Below are 16,905 nucleotides of genomic sequence, written 5' to 3'. Positions count from 1 at the left end.
TATGAGGTACTGCCCAGGAGTTTCCTGACTCCGAATCAGAGGTTTAAGTATACAGGAAGGTGAGATTCGGATAACAAAGCTATTAAACCAGAGATGATTAACTGTCGGACGCCTGTGCGAGGAATCTGAGCGACAAAGACACAAAAATGAATCGAGGACGTCCCTCTTGATATTTCTGCTTTTCATTTGTGAATCTGTCGCTGGACTGAAACCTGACACTTAAGAATTCTTGCATAAATGTGAGGTATGCATGTATGAAAACAAGACTTATTATTTTCTGCATGACATAGCTCAAAACACTTTATTACCTAGCATGGTGCACTGATCTCCATTTATAGAACATATGACGTCTAGGACATGTTTACTCACATTCTTTTGGGAGTCTGCAAATACGTTTGAGGCTTCGGTGTCTCAGTCTTCATGTGTCTATGTATGTATGTTTGTGCATGTAAAGAGAGATGGTACGTAAATTAAAGATTATGCACAGGTTTGTGGGGTTATGGGGTTAACCTCTGATTAATTGCACAGCTCCAGTCGGTTGCGGTGAGGGCACGCTACTGTAATTTTGCAGCTGCTTGATTTCAGCATAAGAAACATGTAGTCCAACTGGCCTTCTGACCACATACCAAAGCACTTAAAATAGTTGGTGTTTTTTTCCCCCTCAGGGCTCTATGCTGTCAACAAAACAATATGGGGAGTTATTAATAATGTGTTTTTCTCTGTTAGTAGTTGCTAAAGAAGAGCTCTCTGCTTTGGAGGTTAATTTTTTTTTCCCCTTAGTTTCCTGTTTTGTCTTCGCTGTTGCATGCTAAGGCAACTGATTTCAAATACATGCTAAAGAGCCACGTGCACGTTCTTCATTGCTGTTGGTGAGCGAAAAACACTCGTGACTGAGTAAGCAACAGTCCAAACTTCTGATATTCATTTATCTTATTTTCAAAATGTTGGTTTAAAAGCAAGAGAAATATATCTTAAAGGAAAACGTGCCAAGAATTCATTTTGTCACCTGGATCGAAGACAGAACGCGCAAAAAAAACACATTGTAGATTTACTTCTGTGTATTTAAATCTGCACCACTTTGCTTCAAGTAAATCTTGTTTGCTCTGATACGAGGCATTTCTAATCGCTTACAGATTCTACAGCGCTGGATCTTGTGGGTTTACATAAAACACAACAGATGGAGTTGTCCGTTTGACGTAGCTTGATAGTAGGCAGATATGGGGGAGTGTTGCAAGCCTGACTGAGTGAACTGAGTTTGCTGCCTAATGACCATGGCACTCTGACAGTAGCACTCTGCTAAAAATGTCAAGTCAAATTTCACATCATAAATCCACGTACAAGTTTTACTCCAACATTCTTCTTTAAGAGCCACATGTTGTCCATCCAAACAGAGGCAAATGAGAAAATCTCGCAGTTGGAAACTTTAGGAAAATGGAGACAAGATTTGATGCACAATAGTGATGGGTCGTTCGCGAACGAAATGGCTCTTAGAGCCGGCTCTTTGACGTGAACGACGCGAGCCGGCTCCTTATCGCGAGCCGTCACGTGGTTTTTTTTTTTTTTCTCTCAGCCTCTCTCTCGCACTTTTTTTCCGCTTCACTCTGCACGCGAGCCTTGTGCTTTACGCTGGGCAGAGGGGGGAGGGGCGGTAGTTACACTCAGTAGCACAGGAACAGAGCCAGAGAGAGAGAAAGAGAGGCAGGGACAACAACATTAGAAAGGTATAGTAATCATCCACAACTATTTTCGGTTGCAGATGATAAAGGATTGAGAAAGTTTATTCATGCAGGTCCATATGACAGAGAATGTGCATGTTCTTTTAGTTTTCATATTATAATTTATATTTAATTGTGTTGTGGTTTGCAGTGTTTTGTGTTCTTTTCACTTTAAATTTGTGAAAGGAAAAAGCTGAAAATTTAAATAGTTAAAACTTGAAATGTGAATAGTTGATTTTTATATTATATGATTTATTTATTACATTTTATGTGGAGTGAATAAATAAAAGTATATTTACGGTGGCCCCTAGAGACAAAGCACATACAAACTTCAAATCACGTACGAACTCTGAAGCATGTACAAACTCCAAAACATGTAAAAACACGTACAAACTCCAAAACACGTAAAAACACGTACAAACTCCGAAGCACGTAAAAACTCAGAAGCACATAAAAACTCAAAACACGTACAAAAGACAACAGAAATGCTCCAGGATGCTGGGCGCAGTGTTGAGCCTTTGTTATCTTGTGGCTACACAAGCCAGCAAGTACCAACGACCGGATTTGGTGTGCCGTAGTAACAGGTAAATGAACTTTTTTTTAAATTATTTGAATATATATATGAGTGCCTGTGTATAAATACACAAACAATACACACATGCTTTCAATTGTGTAATTTAAGTGATCTAGTAGCTCTGCTTTGGAAGTTCAGTTCATGCTAGAAATGTGTTTTGGAGTTTGTACGTGTTTTGTCTCTAGGGGCCACCGCATATATTTATATATAAACATATATAAATAAAACCACTTGTTTTTATGTTAGTAATTCCTTTTGTGCATAATTTTATATTATTGTTAATAATAAATTAATTAAAGCAACAAAACAACCTGAAGAGCCGGTTCGGAGCCGAAAGAGCCGGCTCTTTTTAGTGAGCCGAACCGAAAGAGCCGGATCTCTAAAAAGAGCCGGAAATCCCATCACTAATGCACAAGTGTTTAATAATTCTGAACTTCATGCAGAGCAGAATGTCACGAACACCACTTTGTAGGACTCACTGAAGGCAAGCAAAGAGGAGATGTAAGGGATAAAACCTCCAGAAGGTTTTGATAGTACGCTCCTGGACTTCTTCAGAGTGCGCAATTTAAAGTGAACTGGTGGGCAGGGAGCCACTGCAGGCACACACAGGCTATCAGGAGGGTGGAGACCGGCCAAGGCTCCTGACCTGCCACATGGCAACAGCTCCGTGACGTGGCAAGGCCGCTCTGTGCTGCGAGGTGCACCGTAATGGAAACCTCACGCTGATCTATTCTCTATCCTCGCCCCATTGCTCCATGTAATTCTCTCGCATATAAAGATGCACGGACTAGTTCTTATAGCACCTTTCTACTCTACCTGAGCACTCAAAGCACTTTTTACAACTTGTGTCATTCACAGCCATTCATAGAGCACTTTTTTTCTACCCTTTTTTTCTTTATCTAACATTCACACACATTCATACTCTGATAGATGCATCAGAACGCAACTTCGAGTTAGCGTCTTGCCCAAGCCTGGAACAGATGGGGATCAAACCACCAACCTTCAGATTAGTAGATGACCTGCTCTACCTCCCGAGTCCTGAGCTACAGCTGCACAAAGTCACACTGAGACAGATGCAGATGTTCATGTACACTACATGCAAAAAAACCCCAAAAAAACAGCTGCCCTTATCATTGCCTCTACTGACTTGATGGATTAATTCTGAAGATAATTATATTCTCAATAAAATACAATTAAGGAAGGTTTTTAAGTTTACAATTGTAACACCTTAATTCTTTAATGCAACACCTCAGACAAAAGAACTGAAATGTATATATGAAGACTTCTATCCTTGAAAGAAATAATTCTAAACAGAGGTGGTTGTTGTATATTAAGAGACCAGACAGTTATGCATTAGGGGTTAACCCTGCGAGAGACTGACGACGTGTCCAGTGTGTACCCGGCCTCTCGTCCTTTGACAGCTGAGATAGGTTCAAGTCCCACCAGGACTCTGGGGTATATTAATTAAAAGGTGAAGTATACCGTAATGTGTTTCTTTTAAAATGCTATAGGTTCTCATTTAGTGTTTTGTTTTCTTTACATGCATTTCGCTGTTCATGGTGTTTTGTAAAACATCCTAGCATACTTTCACATGGCTATTGAACGTAGGCCTGTGAGAATAAAAAAGGCTTTGAGCCTGTTTTTGAATGCAGACAGACTTGTAATTGATCTCAGGTCAGCGGGCAGCTTGTTCCAAAGAACAGGACCACAGTAACTGAAAGCACCCTTACGTCTAATTCTGGGAACATTTCAAACATCTGCACCTGAGAGGTCTGATCTGGATGAGCAAGTCAGAAATGTGCTTGGGAGCCAAATCATTGATTGCTTTCTGAACCAGTTTTGAGGGTAATTCTGTACTGAACTGGGAGCCAGTGAAGTGACTTCATTACTGTGGTAAAATGTTCAAATTTCCATATACGTGCAAGGAATCAGGCTGCTGCATTCTCAACAAGTCGCCCTACTGATAATGTGGATTTAGATTATTATGCAAATAGAAGATTACATTAGTGGTCCAGCTTATTTCAAATGACTGAACCATTTTTCAGTTTGAGATAAGATTTTCCGACTTTTGATATATTTTAAGTGGTAGAAGACAGTTGTGGTGACATTACTATGATTATCAAAACTGAAGTCATCTAAAATCTAAAATCATGCCAAGAGTCCTGACTCGCTCACTGTGTTTCCAAGCGCAAGTCATGAATCTAGGCATTATTCTGAATAGTCATAAATGAATACTATTATTGTATCAGTAGCAGTAGTAGTATTTATTTTAGAGACGTGAAATGCTTGTACGCATGGTTTACACATTTGTGTGTACACACTGTTTATAATTAACGCCTAGTGTTTCTAAGAAAGCTACAGTAGCTTATATATATATATATATATATATATATATATATATATATATATATATATATATATATATAATCACGGTATTTCAGAGATAAACACACCAAAAGGCATGGCATGAAAGTAATGACAAAGTGGCCACTTTCATATAGTGAATCATATAAGCCTTATATGATTCACTATATGAAGTAGACCACATCTTAATCAAGTTTTTTACTATTTCTTTTCCATATGGGATGTCAAGTTAAACCTGCACGAGACTCTAAATACTTCGTTAATATCTAAATATAAACCTGCATGAACCCTTTCAGAAGTTTTGCATTTAAGCCAAACTTTCACATTTTTAAACTACTCAATTAGGAGTTTACAATATGTTAAAAATATTCAGTTGCAATTTAAATAATTTTTGATATTTATCTGATTGAATTTGGAGGTCTCAGATGAAGGAACTGATTTCATGGTATTTCATGGAATGGTAAAAAAAAAAAAAACATTCAGAGATTGTCAAATTTGAAAAGGAGCCATGACATAACTTGTCTTCAGTAAGACATTGTAAATCTGTTTTAGAGATTCCTCAAGGACGACATGGAAAATCCAGAGGTCTTTTTCACCACAGGGCCCCTCTCCTCTTAAACCACAATTTGGTATTCCCCAGTGGAGGAACTTGCCACCCAGAGCTTAATGCAGAACTGCTCCCCCGACATCTCCAAAGTATCAGGGTGTGCCGAATGGTAGTGGCATGCAAAGTAAGTCTAAAGCAGTGCCTGAACTTTTGAACCTGTCACCTCGCCTTTCTTCCCTTCCTTCCATGTGAACTCTGCCTGTCTTTTGTTACAAGCTAAAGACAGAATCACTGAGGTTGGACTTTGTGTGAACTTTTCTCATTAACCTAATTCCCCTCTTAACATATACATGCTTGTTCACATAAACTTTCCTACCTCCATTATACAACACATATGTAATGCATACAAAAAATGTCTTGTATTATAATTAATGAGTCTTGCTCCTTTACTACTTAATTTATGTGCATTGCTTAATTAATTTCTATGCACCTGTGTCTCTGTGTAGAAATTCTTACATCCCAGTTAGAGCACTCTTACATTTCTATGAGCACACTTAAACTACTATATTTATTCCCTTTGCCCCTATGCCCTTAAAATTCAGTACTAACGCATAATGTTTAACATGGGGTACACTGGACTGGTGTCATGATTTTGATCTTCAGTGTAAAGTTTTTTTTTTGTTGTTTTTTTTATATACAATTAAAACTGGTTAGGCAATATAGTGCTGATTTAATGTACTTGTTACTCTTTCTTTTCTTGATATTAGGTGGCAGATTTTAGCATCACAGACATTTGCCTTTCCAGGTAGTTCTGGCTAACTTATAATGAGCATACATGTCTTTCACAGAATGTGATAAATAATACATAAGGTACAATTAACAATAAGGTATGGTAGTGTGACACTGAGCCAGCACGCTCAATATTAAATATGTTTTAAATGACAAATTAATCTTTATTGGGCTACCGTGAGTGACAGGTACATTTGCTCAGGCTGCAACTTTATCCCTGCCTTTTCTTTTAATACTTCAGTGATTTTAATATTCTTATTAAAATCACTGAAGTATTACTTTCATATGAAGCTTAAATAAATAAAATCAGTGAACTCACCCTAAACTGAGATATTTCAAGCTGACTTGAAGTAAATCTGCTGCTATGGTGGTGTCCGACCAAGACAGAAGTGGGAAGTAACGTACAAATACTTTGTTACTGGACTTAAGTAGAATTTTCAGGTATCTGTACTTGAGTAGATTTTTTTTTTTCTGACAACTTTTTACTTTTATTCCCTGGATTTTTAAACAAATATCTGTACTTTCTACTCCTTATATTTTCAAAACGGGCTCATTACGTTTTGTTTGAGGCATTTGAGGTGAGTTATTATTTTAGAACACTGCAGGCCTTCAAGCATCAAACCGATTTGATCCTAAACCGTAATACATGAAAGATAGCCCTGTTTGTGTAATCACCATGAGATGTGGTTTAAAAAGATATGAAAGATGCAAAACAAACTGCGCGCCTCTGTAAGCGCTGAAAGTGGCCTATTGTTTTTATTTACTTTTAGCACAATATCGAAATGACTGCAGGAGTTCAGAAATTGCGGTTGTGGCATCTAGCTAGCCTCACAGAAGACAAGCGAGCACAAAGGGAGTGAGGTTTTGTCACTGTGGTGGGTAATTTCAAATGCAGCGTTTCTATGAGCTCAAACATCAGCAAACACGCAAACTGTTTGTTTGCAGTTTGTCTCACAGTGAGACAAAAGAATTGAAAAAAGACAGCTAATTTCACTCAGAGATGGAGAAAGATAAGAACAACATATAAGTGCAGATAAGTGCAGAATATACAGGTTAGTTTGCTGTGCTGTGATGGGTTTAAAGTGAAGAACAGTGTGTGACTGGTGCACAGTGGTTGTGGTTTCATTGTCAGAGATAGGTTACATCAAGTGTAGCAGAGATTAATCTGAAGTTAAGCTGATTATGCTGAGATTCATTCATTGAATTCCACCTTCACACCAGCTGTATACTGTCTAATGTAAAGACAGCATACTGTCAGTGTAGAGCAGCGGTCCCCAACCTTTTTTGCGCCACGGACCAGTTTATGCCCGACAATATTTTCACGGACCAGCCTTTAATGTGTCGTGGATAAATACAACAAAATAAAACTAGTACCGGTAACGAAAAAAAGAAGATTTATTCATAACACACGTGAAAACCGCTAAAAACCCTGAAAACTATACATTTCACACCTGAGCCTCAACTCTCGTGGCCCGGTACCAAACGACTCACGGACCGGTACCGGTCCGAGGCCCGGGGGTTAGGGACCGCTGGTGTAGAGTATAGTATACAGCAGAAGCAACAGTAGACTAGGACAGCTAATCACAGCCTTTTCCAGCAGATTTTCTTAGTGTAGCCTCAATGGAAATTGGGAGTTGTGATTCTGTTCCCCACACTGAGCTGCTACAGCTGATTTTTAGGGTTCCTCCACCTGCTGAATCCACGTTAATCTCTTTTTGCTGTTTAGAAGCAAAGTCATGTTTAGAAGCAACAGACGATGGAGCTAGATTTTTTTTATTACCCTTTTTTTTTTTTAATAATTTGACATAAAGTTAAATTAAAAAGAATCACATAAAGATGTATTCCCATCTACTAATATTATTCTATTGCTACAATATTATCGCACAAGGCTTTAACTGAATCAGGCGAGGCTATGTTTATCAGAGAGTTTCAGTTGTTTCTTGCTTATAGCTGCTTATAGAAGTCTTCTCCCAATGTTTATTGAATACTTAGAGCTACCCACAACAGCAGTATCCCTGTGAGCACCCCTAATCTGTAAGTCCCAGGTTATGCATTAGGGGTTAACCCTTTTGAGGTTCCTGCTTGAAAATAGCATGCCCAAAGTGAAGTAACTATTTCTCTCCAATTAGAAACTCTGTGTAAACTATACTGGTATCAAAACAAAACTAACACTTGTGAGATTTCATTAGAGTTGCAAGCATCACAGCACATGTCATTATGTCCAGGTAACTGAGGATAAAACACAGAAAAATATAAAGGCGTTTTTCATGGCTTGGTCTTTCATAGGTTATAACCAAAAACTGAAGAAAACCATGAATCAACTTAAGGACATTACAGGTGCAAAGATCGTTCTGCTTCACTTCAGCAGCATCAAAGTTAGAGAGGTTTTATTAGAGACAAAGCAAGTGTTTTGCAATTTGACAGAATTTGAAATGATTTGTGAAAGTCAAATTTCTTCTTCTATTAAATGGCAGATATTAGGCGTTCTTGTCAAAGGTCCCTTTTCTTTTTTGGCCGGGGGTGGCAGTGGCTGATAACACTGTATATAACAGTAGAAGCAGAACAGTAGAAAATGAAGATTTGTGATGCAAAAGTGTTCTCGAAGCGCTGTGCAGGACGTACAATTTTTATGGTGGTGGAAGTAAGACACCAAAAGTAGGACTGAATTCATTACAATGTTTTTCAAATGTAAAGTGCAGTTTTTGTGTTCTTTTGCTGCTGGTTCAGTGATTTTTGGTTGGAGAGTGATCAAACTTGCTGTTTTGGAATCTGCGAGACATCTGCTTTCAGCGTTTGCACAACAATGGTCACCTTATAAACTCTCCTGTGTTTGGATGTTCCATTCACTGAATACCTTTCCTAATGTAACCCTCTCCACTTATCCTGGCTTGAAATCAGCAGTAGAAGTACACCAGCTTGAGGCTTTGTTAACTTCACAAATAATTATGAACTATTATCTGTTCCAAACATAGTATGTCTCCGGGCTTCTTGTAAATGCAGCTTTTTTTTTTTTTTAAAACACCTTAAACAGGTGATCTGTTAGTCGCACCTAATCACAAGATTGCCTATGGTACATAAAGGCTGGAACAGGTCCCAGTTTTCAGCTATGCATGAAGCTTCAGCTTCTTCTATTATAGTTGGCAAAAAACTCTATAATAAAATACAAAAGTAAGAAAATTTTAAATGAATTAACATTATATATTGTAAGGTGTCACATACAACACGTATGCAGTTGGATGACTATAGTCCTTTATCTGGGAGCTAAACCGAGCGATGGGATTGGGGGATGTGCAACATTTGAACTGCCAGGCTTTGGTTTCAGGTCCTGCCTGAACACCTGGGTCTGCATATTGCTTGGTGGAAGCAGCTGGCGAAATTTTTGGCCCGGAGTCCAAAACCTGGGTCTTACTTGTCTGTGTTTTCCATCTAGCTCCCATCTTTCCTTTTCAGCTGGTGGAAACTGAGAGGCCCACTAGCCTCAATAAATAGTCTCAAATGTCCTTGCATGCAGAGTGGGGGATGTCTCAATTAAGCATTTGTGACACAATCATTCACCTATGTAGTATGTCACTCTGATAGTTATTGCTTTTGTCAAGACCCTGAACCACAAAAAAGGAATGACATTACAAGACAAGATATGAATTTGTAATTATGCCTTTTACTGCAAAATACACAAATGATTCCTTTGAGAGTGCTTGACATTTGATATGACAAAAGATCAGTCTGGTCACATAAGTACCCCTAAAGATGAAAAAACAGGTAGTTTTCGAGTAAGGCAGAGCAAATCCCTTTTGTGTTGGTAAAGTCATATCCTTTAACGTGGAATCAGCTTCCTTTTTTAAAAGTGGCTTTATTTCATACATTTTTCTCTATAACATATTGATATTTTTACAACATGAACTAAAATCTATGTAATATGGATCGCTGAGCTACATTTGTACTACATTAGCCTAGTGGATCGGTCACGCTCTTGATCTATCTGAGCCTTGTTAGAAGGAATTTGAACTTTTGCCAAAATATGCAGTTCTGGCATGTTCTTTTTTTCAACAGTAGTAGAGATATTGGCTGTTTCTAATTAGGCATGCGTGTACACTGTAGATATATATTATTTAGTATGCTTATCTACTTGTGTGTCAATGGTGACTTTAGATGCAACTCTACATTGATTTGAGTCACCTAATCTATATTTATTTTTTTGCTGCAACTCAATATAGATGCAGTGGGCATCAACATTTATCACTGGCAGATCAGTCAATTTGAAAAACATATATAACTAATATATCCTGTTAAGTTTACAGCATTTAACTTTTACTCCAAGAGTGGCTGTGTTACACTGAAACATTATGCTCTTTGGGTAACCGTTGACCAATTGTATTTGCCAGGTACAGGCCAAGACCTAACAAACTGGTCTCAAGTGGAGCATTGGGATTAAATTCCCAGTCCCAAATATTTGGAGCCAGTAGTGACTTGGTTGCTTGAGTTGGACAGATGAGATGGCTGGGTGGGTCAACGGAAGACGGACCAGCTCAGTCTGCTCCTGAAGCCATCTGGAAAAGTGGAACGGGATTCCAAGGCCTGACGATGAGGTGAAGAAAAGTGCTTTCCCCTCTGGGCCTGCCGGTCCTAGCAGTGATTTGTACCACAGCAAAAAGTCGCTCTGTGAGAGGTGCTGTTGTTTCTCTCCAAGCAGTTGTCCTGAGATTCCTTCAGGAGTTGCCATTCGTCTCCTTCTTCATTATGTACCCCCCACCCCCACCCCTGCTTTTCTTGACTGCTTCTTCCTCTTTCTTTGTATCCAAGAGTCTTTCCCTTTGGCTGCCAGACTAAGTGCACTGACAGCGGAAGAAATCAATTCCCCCACTTAAAAAGGTTATTTTTCATGTATTCTAAATTACAGTTAAAAGGTCATTAGAACATGCTTTTCATTACCCGTTACACCGGCCCAATTTTGAGCAGTTTTGTCTTGGGAGACAGGTTCCCATAGAAAAGCTTTGGGAAGCAGCTGTGTGCTGCTTTTTAATGGAGGTGAGGAAGTCAGCCAGACATACAATTGCCAGAACAACCAGTCAGTCTTCATTGTTTAAGTCTTTTTTTCTTGACAATTTGAAAATACTTTTAAATGAAGCATGAATTTCCCTTTTGTGTTGGTTGTCCAGCTAAGTTTTCTAGTTTCGTGTCTTCCTTTGCTCATTGTGTAATGGGCTGCTTTACTGTTCTACAGGGGCTAGAAGTCTACAACCTTCAACTGATGGTGGATGTTCCACTTTCAAACACAAGGTAATCCTTAAACTATACTGGCTCCATAAAGTTTTACAGCAGCTGCTGTTGTTATGCTACCTATGGGTTGCAGAATAAAAGCACTTTGATTTCAGATAATTATTTTTAATAAACTTTGTAATTAACGCTCTTTGTCTAGTATTGCCATGTTTGGTGCAATAAAGCACCACAGACTGTGTGTAAAAAATAGATGTAGTCACCATTAATTTGTATGGCTGACAAAAGACTGATAAAATACTAGAATTTCTTTAAACAAAAACTTAGTGGAATGACTCTGGGGCTTAGAGGAATAGCACCACACTTCAAGCCATATTTGTTTGCCAGTTAACTAAATTTAAAGGGCATCAACTGTAACAACCACTCCAGTGACTCAGTTACATTTACAGCTCTCAGCGCACCTGTCAATCAAACCTTACAAATCCACAAGTGGATCACTAAAAAAATAAAAAAATAAAAAACAAAAGACACCCACCACAACGTTGCTGTAAAAAATGTAAATTATCCACCTTTCCTCGTCTCTGGACGTAGGCATGCACTGTAATAAATAATCTGTAATGTAAGAATTTTTCAGATTTTTACAGAATTTTCATATATTTTTAAATATATGAAATATCAATAAAATGTAAAAGTAGTCTGTTAATTAACATGTCTAATGTAAATGAAAAAATGAAGAAAAAAACACGTATCTGTAAATAAACATGATTTTTAAAAATTGTTTGATACTTTTACCTACAAAGACTGGAAAAATGCAGTCACAAGTTTGACATAATTTAAAAATATACCATATTAAGTCAAAATTTAAAACTGTTTTGTTCTAGTAAATTCTAGTTTCATGCCATTCACGTATATAAAATTTGATGCGTTGAGTGTAAAAAGACGTTTCTGTAATTTTACAGGTTTCTTCATTAATTAACAGATACGTTGTGTAATTATTAGTGATGTGCGGATTAATACTGAAATATCGATTCCTCCGATACCAGTCATTTATGTTCTAGAATTTATTCTTACATTAAAATATCGATATTTTAATAATATAGGGTAAATTTGTAGTTTATCATTAACAGGAACACAGTGGAAAGAAACTATAACATTCGGATTGTCTACATTCAAAGGAACTACTTCCTCTTCCGCCTTTCATAGTCATGTGCGAAATACTGCTGTATAAATGTGTCGCAGCCCCTTGGCGTGCACACTCACAACAATGGCTGAGCGTAAATGGAGTCATGTGCGGACGTATTTTACCTCCACAAACAGCTGAGACATGGTTTGCGATACATGTGGCAAAAAAGTGAGGTGTTGTGGCAACACCACTAACCTCGTCAAACACCTCAGAGTAAATCATATCACAGAATATGACGAGCTTATGCTGAGGAGAACTGAAGAGGAGGAGTGGACAGGGACAGGTGCTGCTAGGGCGAGAAAGACGTCTCTCACGGAGTCCTTTAGTGCTGCAGGCAGGCAAGGTGTTCAAACTTCAGTTTTTTTATTTCTATATGATGAATTCTGCATTATTAAGTGATAAGAACAAGTAATCTGATGTACTGTAATCATTATGATGCTATAATTTGAGATACAATAAATAAAATAAGTTTTCGTACAAAGTATCGGTATCGGATCAGTATTTGCATTTATGCTCAATTTGTTCTGCTGTTGTTACTGGGAATGTCCATTCTGCTAGTTTTTGGGTGTTTTTTTTTGGGGGGGGGTTGTTTTTTTTGTTTTTTGTTTTTTTTTTTGTGTGTGTGTGGGGGTTTTTTTGTGTATATTAAAATTTAATAAAGTTTGAGTCATAAAAAGTATGATTGCGGTAATTTCAGATGGTGTACTTTTTCATCCATCCATCTTCTTCCGTTTATCTGGGGCTGGGTCGTGAGGGCAGCAGCCTAAGCAAAAAACCCAGACCTCTCTTTCCTCAGCCACCTCCTCCAGCTTGTCCAGGGGATCACCAAGGCTTTCCCAGGCCAGCAGAGAGATACAATCTCTCCAGCATGGCCTCTTCCTGGTGGGACATGCCCAGAACACCTCACTCAGGGATGCGCCCAGGACGCATCCTTGTCAGATGACCGTACCACCTCAACTGGCTCCTTTTGATGTGGAGGACCAGTGACCCTACTCTGAGTCCCTCCCGGATGGCTAAATTTCTCACCGTATCTCTAAGGGAGAGGCTAGCCACCCTTCAGAGGAAGCTCAATCTTGTTCTTTCGGTCATTACCCACAGCCCGTGACCATAGGTGAGGGTAGGGATTTAGATTGACCAGTAAGTCGAGAGCTTCCCTTTTACACTCAGCTCTCTCTTCACCACAACAGACTGGTACAGTATCCACATCACTGCAGCCACAGCACCAATTCATCTGTCGATCTCCCGCTCCCTTCTCCTGTCACTTGTGAACAAGACCCCGAGATACTTAAACTGCTCCTCTTGAAGCAGGAACTTGTCCCCGACTATGAGTGGGCACGCCACCCTTTTCCAACTGAGGACCATGGCCTCAGATTTGGAGGTGCTGATTCTCATTCCCACCACTTCACACTCTGCTGCGAACCGTTCCAGTGCAAGCTGGAGGCCCTCACCCGATGAAGCCAACAGAACCACATCATCGAAAAGCAGAGATGAGATTCTGAGGCTATCCAGTTGAAAACCTTCCACCACTTGGCTACACCTAGAAATTCTGTCCACAAAAATTATGGACAGAATCAGTGACAGGGCTGCCCTGGTGGAGCCCATCACCCACCAGGAATGAGTCCAACTTATTGCCGGCTATGTGTATAAGGATTAAATGTCCTTTAGCAATGGGCCAAACATCCCATACTTCTGGAGCACCTCCCACAGGACACTCCGAGGGACATGGTCGAAGGCCTTCTCCAAGTCCACAAAACACATGTAGACTTTTGTGGTAAAGTCCTATGAATCCTCAAGCATCCTTGAGAGGACAAAGAGCTGGTCCAGTGTTCCACGACCAGGAAGAAAACCGCATTGTTCCTCCTGTTCAACTAACAGACATACTGTCCTTTCCAGCACCCTGGCATACACTTTCCTAGGGAGGCTGAGGAGTACGATCCCCTTATAGCTGGAACATACCCTCCGGTCCCCTCAGATATGAGGAGTGTACTTTATATTATCAAAATTAGTCAATAAAAATAGAAATGCATAATATATATTCTGTTAATAGCCACAAATTAAATGACTGTGAATACACAGTGATTTCCATGGTGCTGGACTGTGAGCACAGGTCCTACTAAAGGACTGCAAGCTTATTTTTGTTTTTTTTTGTGTTTACCTTCCACAAAGACATTGGTCCTGGGCCTCAATTGATTCCTTTCTAAAGTCCTGTCTGGTCCTGCTTTCCTCATGTAATAGCCTATCCGAGGTATTTCTACCACACTCTTGAGACTATATTTGGAGACATAGAAAACAGTCGTACACTTTTTGTCAACTAGTTCCTTTATCTGGCAAACCTGACACCACAGAGCCCCAAAAGTTTTGTACCTGGCTTCTTTCTGTTTTGTTTAAACCTTTTTTTTTTCTTTTTTCTTTTTTAACAGTTTCATTATATAATAAAACATGGGAGTCTGGGAATTAAATTTGTATGGAGAAAGCCTCAAGTGGAAGAAATGTAGTTTTTGGTACTTACACTTGCGTCTCATTTTTCAGCTCAGACTTCGCTGCTTGTAAGGCACTAATGCCAAAACACGTCTGGTACATATCTTCATGATGCTGGTGGCTTTGGCTAGCACTGAAATGCTTGACACTGTGAAAGGAAGAATAGGTTGAAAAGACCACCACTGCATAAATCAAAATACACTGTAGCCAACTTTTATGGAAACATTTTTAAGCCAGATTTTTTGAGGAAATCTGACCTCCAAAATCTCACTTGCAAATGATAAAATGGCAGTCCCCTAAACATGGTGGATGTGCTACAGCTAGATTTTGTATCTGGTAGGAAAGCGGTGGCATATTGGGAAATTAGATTGTTTTGTTGTTTAATCTTGTGGTTTAAATTACAGTCCTCTCATGTTGTGGGTGCAGATGATTCAATTAAACTTTATTGATCCATTTCATGTATTTTGATATCCTCCAGTGATAATAAAGACTTTCAGGGTCAATGTATTCCTATACCCCTAGCATAACAGGAAATCTATACACTTGCCTCATTGTCTTATTTTCTTATTTTCAGCCTTATATCTGTTTCACACTACAAAACAAAATGTTTTTGGAGAAAGAAATTTTATAGAAAGGCAGGAATCAATAGTTAAAAAGGGTGATCTCAAATGAGGAGCACTTTTCAGTACCATTTTTCCTACCCTCCACAGACATGAGTAGGAGGATGGTTGGGGTGTGTGCGTGTGTGTGTGTGCCTGTGTGTTTGTGTGTGTGGCTGTGTGTGTTGTTGGGGTAATGGGGAATATTTTGGGAACAAAATGTACTGTACTTGCTTTGGCCTGATGCTTAGCACTTAAAGGCTTTTTCATGGTTAGAAGCGCTTTAAGAGGCCAATATCCCTATTCAAATGCCATAGTCCAGTGGAGCTTCAGCCTGTTGCGGTTGTCTTCAGCTGTTTGGGGTCCATAATGTGAGAGCTCCGGGCTCCTAACAGCCTCCTTTTGTCTCATCCCACAGAGAGGCTCCTGTTGATGACTTATTTTGGAAACCAGAAGCACGGGCCTCTCAGCACTCAGGACAAGATGGCGAGTGACAGGGCCTGGCTGGCTGGGGCTTAAGTGTGTGAAAACCGGGAGCTTGATAACAGTTTTTGGGAACACATCCAAAAGCATAACTGTTATTGTGAAGAGGTTTTTTTTTTTTTGTTTTGTTTTGCTTTCCTTGGTGGAACGTTACCGTGCTCAGCGGGGGATTTCCAATGACGAAATAGGGGAACAAGGTTTGCTTCTTAGCGCAGCCAATCATGGTGCGCCCTTTTATAAAGTCGTTACTGTTGGTGATGTGCTATTGTGTTCTGTATTAGTCTCACTTGGCTGGCTTCAGCTTGAGGTATTGCTTGCTGTCGTCACTGAAAGGACTCTTGTGTGTAACATGATGGGAAATGCTAATGTGGTACCAGCTGTGCATGAAACTAACTAATGCAATGCTACAGTATGCAAATACAGTATGCAAATTCAATGTGGTTTGTGTGTGTGAGACTAAAGACATATGTCAACAGCACCATTTTTTTTAAGCACCACAACTATTTTGTAGTATGAATCACAAGCACACAACTTGGTTGAACTTGAACAGTTCGTATAATGGCATTTTAGTAGCTTAATAGAATAGAGATGTTCCCTTTTCATTCATCATTTAGGTCAGCTATATAATCTAATATTTGTGTTAGGGTTGAAGGTGATTCTTCACCGTAACATTAGAATAAAAAAATACCACATACTTTACTAATTGTGTATTTCAGCCAGTGATGTAAAACTACATTGAGATTCTATACCTTTAAATCCTTTCAAATCCCTGCAAGGACTTTCATGAAGCAAAATCCTTTCATGATGTAAGACCGGCTCTCCTGGCACTGGCTTTGTTTTAATCAGAAAATTCTGACTCCCTCTAATTAAGCTGGAGAGGGAACAGAGGTTTGTGTGTAACTAAACTTACATGAAACTCTGCCAGTTGCAGTACTGTGATCCCCTCAATACTCTTCCAA

General features: G+C 39.2%; 1 long non-coding RNA gene across 1 annotated transcript; it reads left to right on the top strand.

Annotated features, from left to right (window-relative positions):
* Window positions 1-1,560: 1,560 nt before the first annotated feature.
* LOC143413005 (uncharacterized) lies at window positions 1,561-16,396 on the top strand. The gene is made up of 4 exons (XR_013093561.1): window positions 1,561-1,721; window positions 10,372-10,575; window positions 11,211-11,266; window positions 15,882-16,396. It is a non-coding gene; the product is annotated as an uncharacterized LOC143413005 (long non-coding RNA).
* The last annotated feature ends 509 nt before the right edge of the window (window positions 16,397-16,905 follow it).

Source organism: Maylandia zebra, linkage group LG16, assembly GCF_041146795.1.
Source record: "Maylandia zebra isolate NMK-2024a linkage group LG16, Mzebra_GT3a, whole genome shotgun sequence".
Taxonomy (NCBI): domain Eukaryota; kingdom Metazoa; phylum Chordata; class Actinopteri; order Cichliformes; family Cichlidae; genus Maylandia; species Maylandia zebra.
This window is presented reverse-complemented; position numbering and strand designations above follow the sequence as displayed.